An 18936-nucleotide genomic window follows, 5' to 3' on the forward strand; every position below is an offset into this window, starting at 1 on the left:
ACACCTAAATTGTAACCTTGTATTTTGTCTCTTAAACATTTGCGATGTTATCATTCTTTAGTGCTGTCACCTATAACTTGGTACATATACATAAATCATGGCAGCTTGTTAAGTGCAGCAACTACCATTGACAGTTACTTGTTTTACATTATGCTGTCTCTGAGTAACTATATGAAGCACCGCTCAAACACAATGAGGCCAGGTGCCTGAAACAACAAGAAGTCCTGTGGACAAAAACGCTGTGGGGAGATTTGCGTTAATGTATTGAATAAACTGCTGGTGCTTCCACTTTGGCACCAGTTTCATAGCTACAAAGAAATGTACTACACTTAGGTGGCCAATGGTCAACTGGCATTGACAAATGCATGGCATTATTAGGGGAACTTCCCCCTAGGGCGGCCACGGGGGTGCAGCGGTTAGCATTGTCGCCTCACAGCTAGAGGTTCTCCGGTTCGATCCTCAGCTGGGGTGCCTTCTGTGTGGAGTCTGCATGTCCTCCCTGTGGTCGCGTGGGTTTCCTCCGGGTGCTTCGGTTTCCTCCCACATCCCAAAGACATGCTGTAGGTGGATTGGGCACTGTAAATTGGCCCTAGGTGTGCATGCGTGTGTGTGCCTTCTGCGGAAGGTTGGGCGCCGGGCTGGCAACTCGACACTGTAAAACTCCACTGCCAATCATGAGTGGACAGGTGATCCACTGTGGTGACCCCTAACCGGGAAAAGCCGAAAGAAGAAGAAGATTAGGGGAACTTCCCCCATGCCCTCATTTATGTACTGTAACAGTACCTTGCAGTGTAAAATTCACAGAGTCACATGCAATCTCAGTAGTCCATACGTAGAGGTCTGTGATAATAAACTTCCCAGCATTCTGCCCTTTTACAAAAGTAGCATAGTATGAGATTCATATATGCCTGCATTATACAAGTTCTCTACAAAACATGGATCAAAATGCATAAGTGAGCATGGCAACCTTACTGTACACACCTACAGGATTTCTGAGGTAGGAAGCTGCGCAGGGTTCAAACACAGAATGCTCATGTGTAGGTCACGGTGTCTGTAAATGGAGTTTGCTTGTGTATGTCTGTGTATCACAGTGTGTGTGTGTGTGTGTCTTTGTGGGATTTCAGTGCCTATGGGTAGTCTGTTTAGCACCTGCACTATATAGTAGCATTGATAGAAAGTGCCCTGATTATTTGTATCAATTGCTCTTTATAGTCATTTACAGATATGAAAATTCCTAAATATTGGGATATTGTGTGTGTGTGTTTTCCCATTCTGCATAGTCAAGCAGAGTGAGCACAGCTAATTGTCTTACATAATTAAGTGGCTTCCTGCAACAGAGGTCATGTAATTCAAATCTGATTCATTTCTATGTTGCATCAGTACTGAGATGAATATGGAGAATATTCAGGCTATACTGATGCAAGGCTGATTTTACACATACCTCACCAGGGGCTATAAAGATTTGGAAATGTTAATATGCTTGTTTTAACATCACTTCGCACATTGATTTTATCTGAAAGCAAACCAGAAGAACTGTTTACTTAAATGAATAAAATCTAGAGATCAGAATAATCTTGTTGTGTAAGTTTAATAAGGACTGAACAACAATACTGCTGCTGTACTTGGGTGCTTTATAAAATAATGAATTAAAACGTGGTGCTTTCCTCACTTGAAAGGAGCAGTTGGGTAATCAATTGAATGCATTCACAGCAGTTCCAGGAATGCAATTCCCATCAGATGGGGTAGCATGCAATAGTCTATTGTACTTCACTATAACAAAAGGCTCAGCTGATCTCTGCTAACTCTTCAACAAGCAATGTTTGTCCTAGATTGGTACAGCTCTACCTGCCTTTACTAAAATAGCAAACCACTATCCATACTTTGTCAAATACCTTATCTTGACCATTGATGCAACACCTGATGATAACTCATGTACCACATTTATATAATCAGTTCAGCACATTGTACATACTATTTCATCTTTAATAATTTTGTATCATTGCCATTGAACCACATTCATAAAACCAATTCAGTACATTGTAAATCATTTTGCATCACTGCTATTATTTGCACCAAAGTTGCATATTTAGTAAATCAGACTTAAATCAGTTACATATTTAATAAAAACACAGAGGCATCAGGTGGATTAACTGGCCACAACCATGTGTTTATTGCCAATTAGTGCCAATGACCTTTACTAATAGACGTCAATTATTCTGAGATGTGCAGAAGGCAGGAATGTCAGGGAGGCCATTTCTTTATTTCATAGCATTGCTCTAAAACTACAGGACAACAGACAGCACTGTCGTTATCCAGCCCTTCTGATTCATCATACCCACATCACAACAACTTTTTTCACAATTCTTCACAATTCCTCTGGTCTGCCTTACAATCTGCCAATGAGCCATTGCCAGGCTGATAAGTCCCCTGGCAACAATCTCTCAGGGCTGTCTGGCCTGTGGAAGGTCCAGCTAAAGAGTCCTGAGACCCGCACACACACACTTACCTTTGCCTCCATTACCCTTCCTGCCTTACACTACAGAAGGAACGAATATTCCTCCCTTCTGCCAAGCACATCTCATACTACTCCACGTGTAGGCCCTTCAGTGCTTAATCCACTTGCAATTCTTTATAAAAACCTGCATACCATTTTCATACAAATGAACCCCATCCCCAATGTACCAGTCTATCCACCAGACCTGAATGCCAGGGTATGGAATATACAGCCCATTAATGGCTCTTAACAACTTATCCATGGTATTATTATTAATTCTCTGCCTCATTCTTACCACCGCTTCAATGGACCTAGCGCCCATCCACCTTCTTCTCTGTGCTACTTCTGACCAACAGATAATAGCCTGCGGCCAGCATTCATGCAGCACATGGCCGTAGGAGGTTTACCACTTCTTACTGCTTGTTGTAATACTGCCCTTAAGTTGCTGCTACCGCATTCTTGATACCCCAAACCAGACTGCCTCATAGAAACTTGATTTCCTCTTCAGAAGGATGAGACCACCCTGTCCTGGACCCAGTGATGGAGCCTCAGAATAAAGAATGACCAACTATCCAAATGTACTTCTGATCCGATTATGTGTGAGCTGAAACACAAAAAACAAGAGTTAAAGGTGTTTACACCTCACATAGCTTTTATGCACTGGACTTCCACCTGCCCAGCTTCTTAATGAGAGCCTATGATGCCCCAATTGTGTGTCCATATGAAGCTGCTCCCATTTAAAAGAATCCAATGTATATCTGTATCTAAACTGCACTACTTAACAGTCTTTCCTATAACTGCCCACACATGATACTGTGTAAGAGGATCACCTTGCTGATGACAAAAGAATGGACTATCTAACATACCCCTCTGTTTGAGGCACTCCAACATACTGTAGTCAACTTCTATTCCAAAACTTTTTGGGGTAACCACTCTTACCCATTGACCCTTCCTTCCTTGATCAGTTTTGGATTTAGCCGCATAAACCCAAATGTCTTTCCCAACACATGTACATGCCAAAGGTAAAACCATCAGTTGACCTTTCTTCTTGTTCAGTTGAATAATTTCTGCCTTTAACTGCCCCACAAAAAAGCAACAGAAAAGCAGCCCTAAACAGTGATACTTCATATAAAGAAAAACAAAACTGGTAAAATAGCAAGCCATAGTTTGCAGGGTTATCAAATGTAAGCATGGGCTTTTGCGGTCCTGAGCATGAGTTTCCACTTTTTTGCCAAACCTTTCTATCCACAATTACTCATTTTATTCACTTACAACCTGTAAATGGCTGTAAATCCCATAAGACCTAGTTTAAGTTTAATGACCCAACCAGCTGAATTGTTTATTATTATTATTATTAATAATTTAATTTTATATTCTAAAAAATTAACTAGACATGATTTACTTGCACTAAACCCCAACAAGTTAGTGAACCAAACATGATTTATGTTGGATTAAGCATATAAGCAGGCCCCAACTCGCTAGCCTCGCCATGCAATTCCTCACTGACCCCAGCCACCCAATTAATTGCAGGCCTCAACTATTGTTTGCCAGACTGCTAAGAAAAACAATTTCAGCTTTTGCTAAAATCTTTTGCATCTCATCCCTAAATCCCAGGCCACACCTAGGCCTGTGTGCCTTTGTTTCACCCATTAAGTGAGCCTTAATCCCATAGCAAACCCTACTTGAAAGTATTAATTTAAACCTATTCTGATATTTAAATTTAGCCTGATACCTTCAAGTACATCTTTTATCCTCTAGCCTGTTTGTAACCTAATCTCCAGGCCTTTCAAAACTAAAACCTGATTTGAAATACAAGATTACTCAAACTAAAACCATTACATCAAATACTAACTTAAAAATCTGCCTACATGCCCTTAAACCAAAATGTCTTTAAACTTCAACAATAACATAACTAGCCCTTTATCTGATACAAAACATTAAAGGCTCTCAACCTGAACTCTCAGAAAAAATCAAAAAGTCCTCTACCTTGTTCACACATATCACCCACATTGTTCAAACTGGGAAAGCAGCCAAGGTAGAGATCCAAGCTGCAAAGGTAGAGATCGAAAAGACTGATCTGCTTTGTTCCCTACCTGCCCCCTCTCCTCCCTCTGAAACCTGATCTGAGCTGACCTGCTTTGGACAAATAACGGCTTGCAGTGACCTGGCTTGCCAGCCGTTGTTTACTTACACAGACCGGCAAGTACTTGTATTATGTTCAAAGCTCTTCAAAACCAAGCAGAACATATAAGGAAGAGAGGTAAGACTGAGACAAGACATTGGCTTACAGCACTTAAGAGTTTGCTTAATCAGCATTGTTGAGTCTTTGTCTAAAGTTAACAAATATGTCAATTTCAAATAAATAACTGCACTGAAATGTATACAGTTATGGTTTTCAGTTCCAGTTTATACTGCTGTCAGAAAGCACTTCATTCTTTGGTTTGAGTGACATTTCTGCATATTTCTTTTTACTGAAATTAGTTTTTGCAGGAATCTTTAGTTTTATCCAACATTTGAAATACATGCCACTTGGTGAACTACTGATTCTCTCGGTTGTCCAGGGCTGTGTGTTTCTGTGTGCGTGTGTGCAGTGTGTGTATGTGTGGTGTGTGTGTGTGCTGTTGTGGTGTGTGTGTGTGTGTGTGTGTGTGTGTGTGTGTCTGTGCGTGTGTGCGCGTGCGTGTGTGTGTGCTTGTGAGTGTGTGTGTGTGCGCGCACATGTGGGGACACTCACGTGTGTGTGTGTGTGTGTGTGTGTGTGTGTGTGTGTGTGTGTGTGTGTGTGTGTCTGTGTGTGTATGTGTGCGCACATGTGAGGACACACACACATGTGTGTGTGTGTTTAAGTATGTCCAAGAATGGACTGGCGGCCTGGCTGTACAGCACGTTTTCCTGCCTTCCACTTATTGCTTACTGTTGGGATTGGCTCTGGTTGCCCTGTATCCCCAGACAGGATAAAACAGATATCAGAAAATGGATGAATGTCTACCTTGTTCTCCTAATCTTCCTTCTAGAGTTCATCCCCACCAGAAGTATTACACTGGCAATAACAAGTAAATGATTAAAAAGCGCCCTGTTGTACCATTACAGTTTAGCAGTCATATACCTTTCTTAAACACACAAAACTAACGTCATGGATTTAGGAGGCAATTCAAATCAGACTGCATGAATTTAGGATGAAAACTGCAAAGACCTGAGGATACATTTTTGACTTGATATTCCATGCTTTTGCTTTAGGTGAGAAGCTCTTAATGCTTTTCAAAGACCATGGCATTGCACATGCAAACCATTTCAGGAAAATAACTTCTTGTAAAATATGAGCAGCACAAGTAATACAATACCCTGCATACACAAAAAGAAAAAAAAGTGCAGTGACACACCATATGCTCGCAATCTGAAGACTAAATCAAAATCTACAGTACATTTGTGATTTTTTTTTACTCTAAAAGCCAAAGCCACAGTGCAAGAAAGCCTACCAAAAATGCTTTCTATTTCTCACCTAGAGTCAATAAGAATGAGGCTGGGGAGAAGATTACAGCAAATTCCAGGTAAACTATTAAAAATTTACTTTATTATAATAATAAGAGGAGATAATTTGAGTATTTGAGCTACATGGCTAAACTAGTGTATTATATCTCACCAGTATGGCCTTAGTACATTTCACAGCGTTCTTCACTCATGGTCTCCCTACTGGGTGTTACGGCTGTACACCAGATAAAGGAGTGGCCAGCTGTATGCTGGGATGGCCTTGGGCAACAAGTATTGATGCTGCTGGTTTGAAAAAAGGAGTATTATAATGTTTTTTTTTTCTAAACACAGATGCACAGTTGTTGCAGTTTTGTTGAGCTTTTCTGCCTCAGCACTAAGGTGATTGTACAAATCAGAAAATATTACAAATAAATGATCTACACACTGTTAACCTTCTATTTAAAAAGACCTTTCACTTTGTAAGATGTTTGGTCACAGTTCTTGTTCGGTTTCCTATCTATGAGAAACAGTTTTGAGTTTGTTTTCAGTAGAAAAACAAGCAGACTAACGCCACTTATTTTAAACAGGCGGAAATATGTCTACAGTGGAACCATTCAATGTCCCAAATTGGGTTCAAGCAGTATAACTGCCATGTGATTTAAAATGTCATGTGCAGCTAATGTTTGCATAGTCATTGGTTAGCATTTTTTACTCTTTGATTGCATTGCAAGCTAATGTAACAGCTGCAGTTTTGCTTGTGGAAGATGCACACCCAGCAGATTTATATTTGTAATGTTTACTAATATTGTTCACATTCTGATTTTACTGTTTGCTGCAGATTTTTTGCAAACAGTTACCATGCTGGAATTTAGCACCACTCCTCACATTATAATTGCATTGACTTAAATGTAGTCACTGTCCGATTCTAGTCTGACTAAAATATATCTTTACAGTACTTAGTTACCTCTGCTATCCCTTGTTAGCTCATGTCCTGGGATGGCACATGACAAATATTAAAAACATATCGATGTTACAACAGGTGTTATTCAAAAACCCACAATTTACATAAAAATCAGAACTGTCAATGCAGAGGACAGTTGCCCAAAAAAAAATAAAAAAGATGACAGAGTAAAGTAATCTGAAAAAAATCACTTTAGCCCTACAAAGTCAGAATAATGACCAAATGAAAGTATTTCCATTTGCAGGTCACCTCCATACCCAGTTATAGTAATAGTTATAGTTACGTTGCTGATCATGCTCATCCAAGATATCCAACTATAAAAAAGAGAAACATAACATAAAATAACAGCCACAATATATTTCAAACTTTATTTCATACAATTACATTTGCTTTCTAGCCCCTCCTGGCCCATATCTGGTTATCTTTCAAGAATACATTGTGCACATCTGCTGCCCAATGGTAATAAAATTAAATTAAATAAATAAACACACAGCTGCTTGTCAGCTTCCACAGCTCATATACGGTTTCTGACCAGGAATAATTTTTAAAAAAATCAACCTACTGCCACTGTTGCTGTTTTGTACTGCAAACTTCCCTTTATATTGTGTAAGTTTTCTTCTTATTGCTGGTGCTGCCTTTTGATTTGTAGGATGGTGCAGGAACAAAAGCTGACAAAAATGATTCTTCAAGTGTACCAATCTTTCCCATAGGGCTCTACAAGTTATAACTTCTTGTTTATTTATTTTACAGTAAGGAAATATAGTGTTTCTTGGTTTAAAAATAAAGAAACAGCTCAAAGAAACACCTGTGGCACCTTATACTTGGTGTGGCTATTAGCGACCCAGGAGCTGTGGGTCACATACCTCTCAATTGTGCCTCAGTATAAGGAATATTCCTCATTTTGAGTGTTAAAATTTCAGTGTTTCACACTGCTCCACAGTGAAAGGGTTTGACACACATTCATTGTTAAGAATTTTTAACAATCACCCATGGTGAATAATACTGAATAATACTGAATCATATTAATTAATCAAAATAACTATTTTTACGTATAAAGCTTCCTAGTTGAAGTATTTAGTAAATGCTCCTTATTTTGCCTGTTTGTTAAGTTTTCAGAGCCAGTCCTCCACATTTTAGAGATGAAAGGTTGAGAATTATGGTGGGCCATATCTCTATTATAATCTGGCACTGGCATAGACTGTGCAGAAACCCCCAGATTTTGCTCCACATTCTTCCCCTGTCTCTTGTAAAATGTTTGATTATCTGGGAAATCACTTTGCATCAGTCAAGAATGCTAGACATTAAAAGTTTATACTTTTTATTTTTTTAGAAAATGCTTACTGATTCTAAACCTGTTGTTCTATTAACTTTAAGTGAAGTACAGTAATATTTAAAAGCTGTCCTTCATCTTGGAACTTTCCTTGAAGTACTGCAAACTGTTCAAAGCAGAAGTAGGAAGAACTATAAGCCAGAGACCCAACTGAACCAAAGTATATCCTGGTACCGACTTGATGAAAGGCAAAAAAACACTTAGGATCTACACCAGCTAATGGAAAGCAAACTTTACCTTTAGACATAACTGCAAAGAGTTCTTGGTTTTCTAGAACATTCATGTTCTTGCCTAATATTTTTGCTCTGCCCCTGGTAAACTTTTCTTGATTTTATAGTACATTGCCGAAGATACACACACGTGTATGAGTGCATGCTCACACACACAAACAGGTCTATATTATATTGTCGAAATGACATTACAGCAAATGCCATTTTCAATGACATAAAAAGTGAAATCTGTAAACAGTGAAACCGCAGGTCACCAATTTTTTTCCTAGGAAAAATAATTGGTAGACCAATAAGACACAACACACCAATTAAAACATTTCAAAGTGGGAGGCTTCGCCACACCCCCACCAACTAAATATACTAACTCTGAGATTGCACTACAGTGGTATAAAGGGCAATGTCACAGCTCAGGCCAAGCATTTTTTTCCCCTAGGAAAGAAATCACTGACCTGAGTTTTCACTGTTTTTGGATTTCGCTCTATATGTGTCATCAAAACGGCATTCGCTGTAATGCCATTTCGACACTATAATATAGACACATACACACACACACACACACACACACACACACACACACACACACACACACACACACACACACACATCTATGGATTGTAGGTAACCCATCAAAACTCAAATTCCTCAAACTCTGCCTTTTGAACTAAAACAATTCAAAAGACAAAATTATAGAAAATTCATTTATTTTCAACCTTTTCTTTGTGGGTGGGCAAGCCTCCCTGTATCCTCCACACCCCTAATAAATTATAAATACTAACTCCAAGAATGCACCCTACTGGAAAAGGTGTAAGACTGCCTTATCATGGTATTATGCAATCTCGCTGAAAACAATGAACTTCATGCACTCACTGATGTGCATGTTATTCAGTTAATTGGATTTAATTAACATGCACTAGATCAAACAAAGTGCATTTCTAATAATGCAATGCCAGCTAATATACACAGAGTGATATATATATATATATATATATATATATATATATATATATATATATATATATATAGCAACATACTCACAATTTTCAGTTATGATCAGGTTGTAAAGACGTATCATTTATGCTGGGAAGAAAGACTAAAGGAATTGTGGTTTGGAGCAGATACTTACATTTAATTGTTTATGTGCCATACACGCTGTTCTTGTGTAAGGACTCTGCCTCTAGAAACACTTGCATTGGAATTTCTGAGGTGACCACAGCCTCAGGTGATGAAAAAAGACACTCTATTATTCAGTTCCCATTTTTTCAGGTTTCCAAGCTTGGAGTTACATTGGAAATATCAATGCACATGTTTTCCAGCAGCAATTTCAGGGTACATCTGGGCAGTTATTCAAAGTGTTTGTGGGGTCACCCCCTCCTCCTATGGTTCCGACATTCCTTTCAGTGTTTGAGGACCTGTTTAAAGATAATATTGAATTTATAAATATGAAGAAAGCCATTATTTATGTTATTCCTCTAGTCAATTGCAACTGTCAGAAAGGCTACTCTAGTGGTCTTAGGTGAATGTAAGAAAGGTGGTAGACTAAGTTATAGACAGCCTTTTTTTCCAGCCTGTCCATGTATTTAAGATATAGGTAAACAACTGAAATGTCCAGCAACAGGTTAGGGCATGTAGTCAGCAGGACTAATTATCAATACTTTAACTTGCCAGACCATGAACTGGATCTGAGTTTGTATTCAAGCTACCTTGCCTCAATGTCTGCACACAATTCATACAATTGCATGCGAACTCCCACTGCCCATATCATCTGGGTGCCTCTCAGGATTAACTATAACAAAAAAAAAAAAACGTATCTCATTTCTTTACAGCAGCCTTCGCGTTGCCATTATTCAAGATTTTACAGCTTTCTGCTCCTTGCAGATACTATCCCATGATTCATGGGATAGTATAAAAGGAAAAAAACTGCAAAATTTCCAAACTGTGCAGCCACTATCAGTCCGAAGGGAGAATGCCTGACGTTTCTGTGAACCTTCAGGATTCTGAAGATTGTGGGAATTAGGGGGTGTGAAACAGATATAATTACAACTTCTGGTTTGCAAAGATAAAATGTATTTTGTAGGAGAATCTCTGAACACACTAATTACATTAAAAACAGGAATAAAAATAATGCCCTTTACAGGCACACTGTCAACTGTCCAAACACACGATTGTTTCCATCTTTCCATTTTAAACAAATAAACATAAACAAATGTCAATAAATACATTTTGGAAATTCAAAAGGTAAATTAGAGAGGAGAACTTATTTGGCAGGTGAGGTTAAATAACACCAACCCACCAGGTTTGAATGATAATACATATATTACTAGTGTGCTGAAAATGAGATCAGCCAAACTGTGATTAAATATATATTTTTTTGGGCTGCATATAGTATTATATATCTGAAGAAAATTTGGATATTCGCTTTAAACATTGTACTTTTGATTGTATTAGTTAATGAATTAATGTGTATTATTGGTTGATTGATTACGACATCAACAGCGTGAGATATAAAAAGGCAATATTTATATTTTATGTGCTGTTCTGATGAAGTCCAGTGTTGATCACAAAGGACGAAACGGTCAACCTTTTATTAAAACATTAAAAAAATAACCCTTATAGTTGGTGTTATTTTGAGACTCAGTGGTCACAAAGGTTAAGTGGTCTGGATTTGTGAGTTCTTGGTTTTCTTCCCACACTAGTTTGCTCCTTGGGATTAATATTAACAGAAAATAGTTTCCAGAAACTGTGTGATGCATTTGATAACACAGGTCATCCACGGCATGGGTTAACTGTTATCACAAAAGATGGTGCCCAGTCAATGACCGGAAAGAAGATTGTTGTGGTGCTGGTACAGACTAAACATGCGTAGGGGAATGTGCAGTTACCCACTGCTACACACTGCACCTTTCACCAGCACACATGCTGCACCTTTCACCAGCACACATGCTGCAGTACAAAGTGCTTACATTTGAGAACGTGACACCTGGGGTAGTTAAATGTATACATTATATCTATTCCAGAGGACTGTAAAATTGTCTGTTTCATGCATTTGTGGAAAAAAAATGATTCTAATTGAGGGAATATTCTGCATTTTCCAGAGTTAAATTTATTAAGCAAGAGAAATGTGCTGTCAAGGTTTTTAGAACTGATATTAAAAAGATTCATGGAGAAAAGAGAATGGATTTTCCTCAGTTTAGGAACACGCAGTCTGATAAGACATCGGGGCTTAATGCTTGTTTGCTGTTAAAACCCACACTGATAGGGCGTAAATTGCTCCATTGAACTGATTGGTTATTTTTTTCTTATAAACTGTTGTTTTATAGTTAGACCTGAGGAAGAGCGATTTGCCTGAAGGCGCTTGTCTGTTTGTTTTAGTAAAAGGTTTTATGCTTTAAGCTGTGGCAACTGGATTCAGATTTTTTGCTCTAGTTTAGGGACACACAGTGGTTGATGGATCTGTTCTTCTTTGTGGACACAACTCAGCAATTGAATGAGCTTAGTATGAAGTTCAAGGGCCCTGAACAATAATTACAGTCACATTTAACAATATGAAAACATTCACCACCAAACTGCAATTGTGAAGAATGCAAATTCCAGCATATAAGCCCTGTGGTGGGGGGAGAGGGGAGTTGAGCACGTCTTTTAAGTAGAACCAAGTATGTTGGGTTCACAGGAGTTTGATCACTATTACAGTGTTTTGGTTTAATTTATGGAATCAGAGTTCACAACCCCATGAATTGGTGCTTTACTCTGGTTCTACATGTATATCTGTGCTTGCCAAGTGTAATTTCAAATTATTATAAATTTGTTCCAATTTTAAAGTTCAACTATAAAAAAGCAAAATGTGAAAAGAAATATGACAGTTTTATAAGTAGCAAATACAAAAAAAAAAAAAAAAAAAGTTCATGAATAATTATTGTGATCCTAAATGCCAGATTCCATGAAGACCTCATGCTTTTTTACTTGAACTAATAGCTTTCGGCTTTTCCGAGTTAGGGGTCGCCACAGTGGAACTCCGCTCCGCTAATGATTGGCAGTGGATTTTTTTTAATGGTGCAGAGGTGCCAGCCCAATGCCCAAGGCACACCCATTCACGCACATACGCACCTACCTGCATGTATTTAAATGTCACTCGACCGTGGGGAGAACATGCAAATTTTCAAAATTCTGGCCTTTCCCACCTGGAAAAAATGAAGGAACAATGTCCATAACAATAATACTGCAAAGAAAAAGTGCCAGCAACGACAAGACTATAGTTCAGCAGTAGTTAAGTATAGTTTGTTACAGTTAATGAATTATTAATTAACTCCTTAATTAATTATAGGCCTTTACTGAGTGCAGTAGCCCTCCTTGGGACTTTTGGGTTTCTGACTCTTATTTAAGTACAATTTAGTTTTTTTAAGTTGCACATATTAATTATATTATAACCATCATTTGGGAGGGGTGTACACCTTTCCTCCATTTCACTGGTACAAATCTATCATCTCCTGTTAGGTAACTAAAGAATTGGTGGATTATTAAGGAAGGGAGAAATATTGGGCACAGAGATGTCAGACAACATAACCCTGGTCTTGTGTTAACCAACATAGTCTTATGACACTCCAGACCCTACATGTAGCATAACAGTCTACCAAGACTCAAAGTATCTGTGTTGTTGTCTCAGCTAGTATTGTGCCAACATTCAGAGCTATAATTAATGTACCAGTTTAGTTGCAATAATGAAACTGATACTATTTATACATCAAGGGTATTGTGGTTAGTAAACAGCTAGGGTATAGTTATCCAACACAATGCATCGGAAATTCTCCAGGTGCAAGTAACAATAGGTAAGACTGCAATCCAAATTGTAGCTTGCTACAGCTCCCCCACCATGCCCCAAGATTCTCACTACACCTTTCTAAACATACTGGAAAATATTAAGATACAACCAAACACTCTAATACTGGGTGATTTCAACTACCCTACCTTTAACTGGGAAAACTACTCGGGTACCAACACCTTTTCCCAATGGTTCTTGGAATTCATAAATTTCAATGCCCTGGATCAACTAATCCATTGTCCCACCATGGGCTCCAATATCCTAGACCTGGTCATTACCAACACAGGAGATAGATGGTCCACACCAGTGGTCACCCCCTCATTGGTCAGGTCTGACCATAAGCAAATCACTCTTGACATCCACATCCCACCCCCCCCCACCCCCAGTAAGCAAACCTCCGTAAAAAACTTCTCCAAAGCCAACTTCAATCTACTCAAGTCAACTTCATGGCACCCATGCAGATGGTGTCTGAAAGTTTGACTGCTGAATCCTACACTAAGGCACTGTATGAGCACATCCACTCGTGCATGAATCGTGCCATCTCAAATAGAACCAAGATGCTCTCCTCCAAAAATAAGGAAGCCAGTCTGGTGGTCCCCTGCCATAAACAAACTATACAACAGAAGAAAGAAACTGTTGCAGAAAAGAGGAAAATCCCAGGATGCAAAAAAACTCCCTTACCAGCCTCAGTAAGAAGCTGAGATCCCTCATAAAATCCTCAAAAACTAGTTACGAAAACAAAATTGCCAAAGATGCCAAAGACAACCACAAGGCATTCTATAGTTATGTCAAGAATCTAAATAGCAATGCTCAGATCTGCTCTGAGCTACAACAGAATGGCATTAAATATACTGATCCCAAAGATATTGCCAATATCCTGGCAGATTGATTTAGTGCCAACTTCACCCCACCTCTCACCCCCTAAAGGCCCCTTCTCAATACCAAAAGATTACCAAATTCCAGTAATCATGGATACACAGGTAGAAACCACACTCTCCAAAGCTAAGAATATAGCATCCATGGGACCAGATGACATCCTGGGCTGTGTACTACATGAACTACAAAATTAACTGGCACCTCACCTAATTATCATGTTTAATCATAGCCTCACCTCGGGCTTCATGCCCACTGAGTGGTGCACAGCTACAGTTATCCCACTCCACAAGGGGGAATCCACCTTGGATCCAGGGAACTACTGTCCCATCAGTCGGACAAGCCTGATCTGCAAGGGCATGGAAAGCATTATTATGGAACTTATAAACAAAGACATTGGCAACCTTCAAACACTGGACCACACCCAGTTTGGGTTCATGAAGGGCTGATCTTGTCTCCTGAATCTGATTGACTTCTTCAACTCAGTCTCCAGAGCTGTGGACAAGGGTAAGGTGGTCCACACAGCCTATCTGCACCTTGCCAAGGCCTTTGACACCATCCCCCACTCTGGAATCTTGGATAAACTTAATAAGCTGGGCATAAATCCCTATGTCACTCGATGGATTGCCAACTGGCTTACTGACAGAACCCAGACTGTAAAAGTAGCTGACTCCAAATCCAGCTCCAGACAAGTGACAAGTGGAGTACCTCAGGGTTCAGTCCTGGGACCACTCTTGTTTGGCATCTACTTCTCTGAAGTACAGGCCAACACTAAGGGACTCTGGCTAACAAAGTTCGCAGATGACTGCAAACTGGGAGCCATTATTGAATCCTCAAATGATGTGGATATTCTACAAAAGGGCCTTACAGAAACAGATGTTTGGTGCCAGAGCCATGGGCTCAAGCTTAATGCCAAGAAATGTATAGTTATCCCCTTTGGGAAAAAACATGTACCCATGAATTACCACAAAGGTGGCAGTACGCTAAACACTGAAAGTGTGATGAGTGACTTAAGGACACAGGTGGACAGTGGTCTCACCTTCGATAACTACATCGCCACAACAGTCAGGAAATCCTTCTATGTGGCACACCTCATCACTAAGGGATTTCCATCCAGAAAAAAGGAGGTCATTGTCCCACTGTACTCATCCCTCATTAGACCCATTATAGAATACAACGCCTCATTTGGTATGTACCTCGCAAGACCTCTGCAACAGCTGGAAAGGCCACAGAAATACCTCACTAAAAGAATCACAGGCCTAAAGCAGATGAAATATGCTGAACGTCTAAAAAAATTCCAGCTATACTCTGTGGCATATCGTCTACTCAGAGGTGATCTCTGCTTAACATACAAGGCCATGTCAAACCCTGAGCTGTTGGACATGCTCCACTTAAAGAAATCCTAATCTCTCACAGCCACATGCTTCAGGGATCTAAACCTTGTCATCACAATGAACAAAACATGCTGGAGGGATAGGTTCCTGACCCAGAGACTCCTCATACTCTGGAATAGACTGCCTATTCATGTCAAGCAGAGTGCCTCCTTGGCCCTCTTCAAAAGGAACCTTGATGATTGGATGGGAGATAGGAAATTCACCCCAGGGATTATGTCAGTCCCCCTGCTAGACAGGGGTCCAGAGAAGTAAATATTGTGGGAAGAAATATCCAGGGAATTGTTATGGCTAGGCTTGTATAGGCCCTAGGGCCGATAGCCTAGTATCAACATATGAACCTATGAACCTATGAATGCTATCTTAACACAGCAGTACTATAAGGTATGGCTAGTTAGACAGTAGCTGTTTCATACATGTGACAAAGTGAGCTCTTTAACTTTTATCACAGTTACAGACAGTCTGAAAATAAAACCCTGCTCCAGCTCTGTAGCTGTGAAGTACTGGAGATGTAAGGACACAATGTAGTCAGGATAATTATAGATGGTAACTAGAGATTCTTATACAGGTCTCATATAGCAAGATGGGTGATCCCAGTCACAAAAGGTAAGAATCAGCTTGCTTCATGTCTGGTGTAGATTTCATTGTTTATTAACATTGCTAAGCCATGCCATGGTTGTTGCACTTTGCAGCTATTGTGATAATCATTTCTTGCCTCTTTTCTGACCTGGTCAATACTAGTTTCCCATGTCAGGTCTATGGTACCAAAGAGTATGTCCCAAGTGCATTTGATCTGACCCAAGTTTGACTTGCCAGGCTGAGTGCCAGAGGATCTAGATGGAGAAGGTCAGGAATTAGCAGCTGGTATTAGTATGCCAACCCTGGAAGAATAAAGTTGTTGGAATCTTATAGATGAGCAGTTATGCAAATGTTGAACAAATGACCTTTAGAGTCGCATGCCATGCCACTCTCTCGAGCCAGGGGATGTAGCTGTAGTGAATCATACACTTGAATAAGCCTCATCATAGCTGTGTTTGTAGTATACTTGCTGGCAGCAAAGGGAGAGAGGCGAAAACACACACAAAAAATTTTTTACCACTTCAAGATATATTCCATGAATTGATCTATAAGGGGACTAAGGTTTGATAGCCATGGTGAAGGGGGCCAAATAAATTACTTTAAATAATAACACTTCCCCTTTCCCCCTGCCTTTTCCTCCTTTGCCTTTTTTATTCATCATCACAACCCGACTCTTCTACAGTTCTTTCCATAGCATCTGTTATTCTTTCCTCATCACTCACACTTCCTATGTCTCCTCAGTCCTCCCCTTACTGATCCTTACTGACACTCCAACTCTTCCCAGTCTCCTCATATAGTATCTCCCACCCAGCAGCCCAGTTTCCACCAGCTGTGACATCCTTACCTGGCACTGCAAGATCACCAGCCTCCAGATGACTCGACTCTGTGCACTCCTCTACAGGTCCCTCAGTACTGCAACATCTGACAACTCTCTCCCCTTACTTTGTCCTCTATCTAAACCTCCTCCAGGCTCCCTGCATCCTCTATTCTCCTAATAATATGCATTTAGCCTAAATTCCAATAACTTGCACCAGTCGGTACTATATGATCCTTTGGATTGCAGTATTACATTCTCAGAAAGTAACATCCAATTTAGACACAGACAGCATTTTGCTATTATAAAGGTCTCATGTTGCAATTGCATTTCAGGACACTACATAAAATAAAAGTGAATACATGGCAATCATAGCTTGGTGTTGTGACCTGGAGGGATAAAGTCCTACATTTCATACAACTCACAATCTCAAGCTAGTAACAGTAGCCCTTAAATATCATGTGCACAGGAGCAAGGGAACATCATGGGGAAGACAAAGGATGCCCCATGGTGATTTGTATACTCACACAAACCACTACAGGTGGTGTTAGAGCCATACACATGTGCTGTCATTGCTGGAAAGGTGATAAGAGTACAAACTATCACTATTGCTGCTTATGTGATAGTCCCCCATAGCCTACTCTTATCCTCGGTGAGGAATACACAGAGCGGGTGAATGAATGTGCTGTGTGGATAGGCCTGATGGTCAGCAGGCATGGTGTCAAAATGAATATAGGGAAAAGGAGACTGTCAGCAATGCACAACTTGCTTATCGGTGTCACCCTGGGTTAGGAAAGCATAACACCACATATGTTTCACTCTTGATTTTTCATGTGATCAGAACTTTTGAAACTTGTTTCATCTTTAAACAATGTATTAAAATGAAATGGTTGTGAAGCATTTCCCATGTACCATTTATGGCCTAAACTTTAATCTTTCTTGCTTTGTAAGAATTGTAAAACTGTATGTTTGCTCCCCAATGCAGCTAAAACTAAACTGGAAACAGAAAAAGAAAAGCCTAAAGAAAACCAGGCCAACTGAAACAGGATAAAGCATAAGATGAAAAGATGTTCCAAAACTAGTCCTAGAAGAGTTTATTAGAAAATCTTTCCCTTTTAAATGAAGTGGTGGAGCTGGTAGGGGAGCAGAGAATCACCAATACTGACACTGTTGGAGGTGCACAAAGATTGCAAATAAAAATTAAAACAGAAGGCGATAAGGCAGAAAGCAAAGTCAAAAGTGGAGGCCAATGCTGAACAGGGCTATAAGCCAGAAAAGCAAAATAAAGTAGCTGCATTGAATGTTTATAGAAGGAAACATTCATAGTATAAGCATAACAGAAACTGCATTGCAGAGGTCTGAAATACGGGTCTACTAGGGTCTTAATTATGCAAAAAGCCAGGAAAAAACAGAGGTGGAAAACTGCTAGTGTATATTTGAGAAAGAGTTAACAGTACTATGGAAGACAAGGAAGGAAAACCCGAAATGTTGATCCTGAGCTTGGACTTAACAGATATGCCTGAGGCTGGGCCTAGCAGTCAGCTTGAAAACATTAATTAAGAAAAGCAGTATAATTATGACCACTGTTACTGGAGCAATCATAAATTATTCACATACAAAACCAAGCACCTATTTTGAATCTGCTTCACCTATTACAGAGGTTGGTCAGAAAAAAAGGAAAACACAGTCGGAAAAAAAAAAGATAGAAAAAGACATAAAATAACCCAGATACAAATATACAGTAAGCAAATTGCTGACAAAGTGCATTTAATTAGTGGCACCAGAATACATTTGATCAGATACATTTAACAGTGACATATATTTATTAAACACAGACACTGAATCCGATTATGAGAATCAATGTCATCTAAGTAAATAAGGTAGTCTTAGGTAGAAGAGACCGCAAAATGACAATATGTCCACAAAAGAGCAAAAAAGTGGGAAATCTTTAAACCAAGATCAACATGTTTTTGAAAATACTGA

At 39.4% G+C, this 18936-nt stretch overlaps 1 protein-coding gene across 4 annotated transcripts in view; it reads right to left on the bottom strand.

Moving 5' to 3' along the window:
• Positions 1 to 18936, bottom strand: part of LOC122811470 (class II histocompatibility antigen, M alpha chain-like) — a 304256-nt gene that overhangs the window by 234301 nt on the left and 51019 nt on the right. Inside the window, exon 2 of one of the 4 annotated variants that reach the window (XM_044083330.1) lies at positions 9607 to 9892. The exons of the other annotated variants lie outside the window; for them this stretch is intronic. The gene's annotated coding sequence lies outside the window, so the exon portion shown is untranslated. The remainder of the gene's footprint in view (positions 1 to 9606; positions 9893 to 18936) is intronic. 4 annotated transcript variants of the gene reach the window in all.

The sequence above is a fragment of the Protopterus annectens genome, chromosome 9.part0 (assembly GCF_019279795.1).
Source record: "Protopterus annectens isolate FY-2018-M chromosome 9.part0, PAN1.0, whole genome shotgun sequence".
Taxonomy (NCBI): Eukaryota; Metazoa; Chordata; order Ceratodontiformes; family Protopteridae; genus Protopterus; species Protopterus annectens.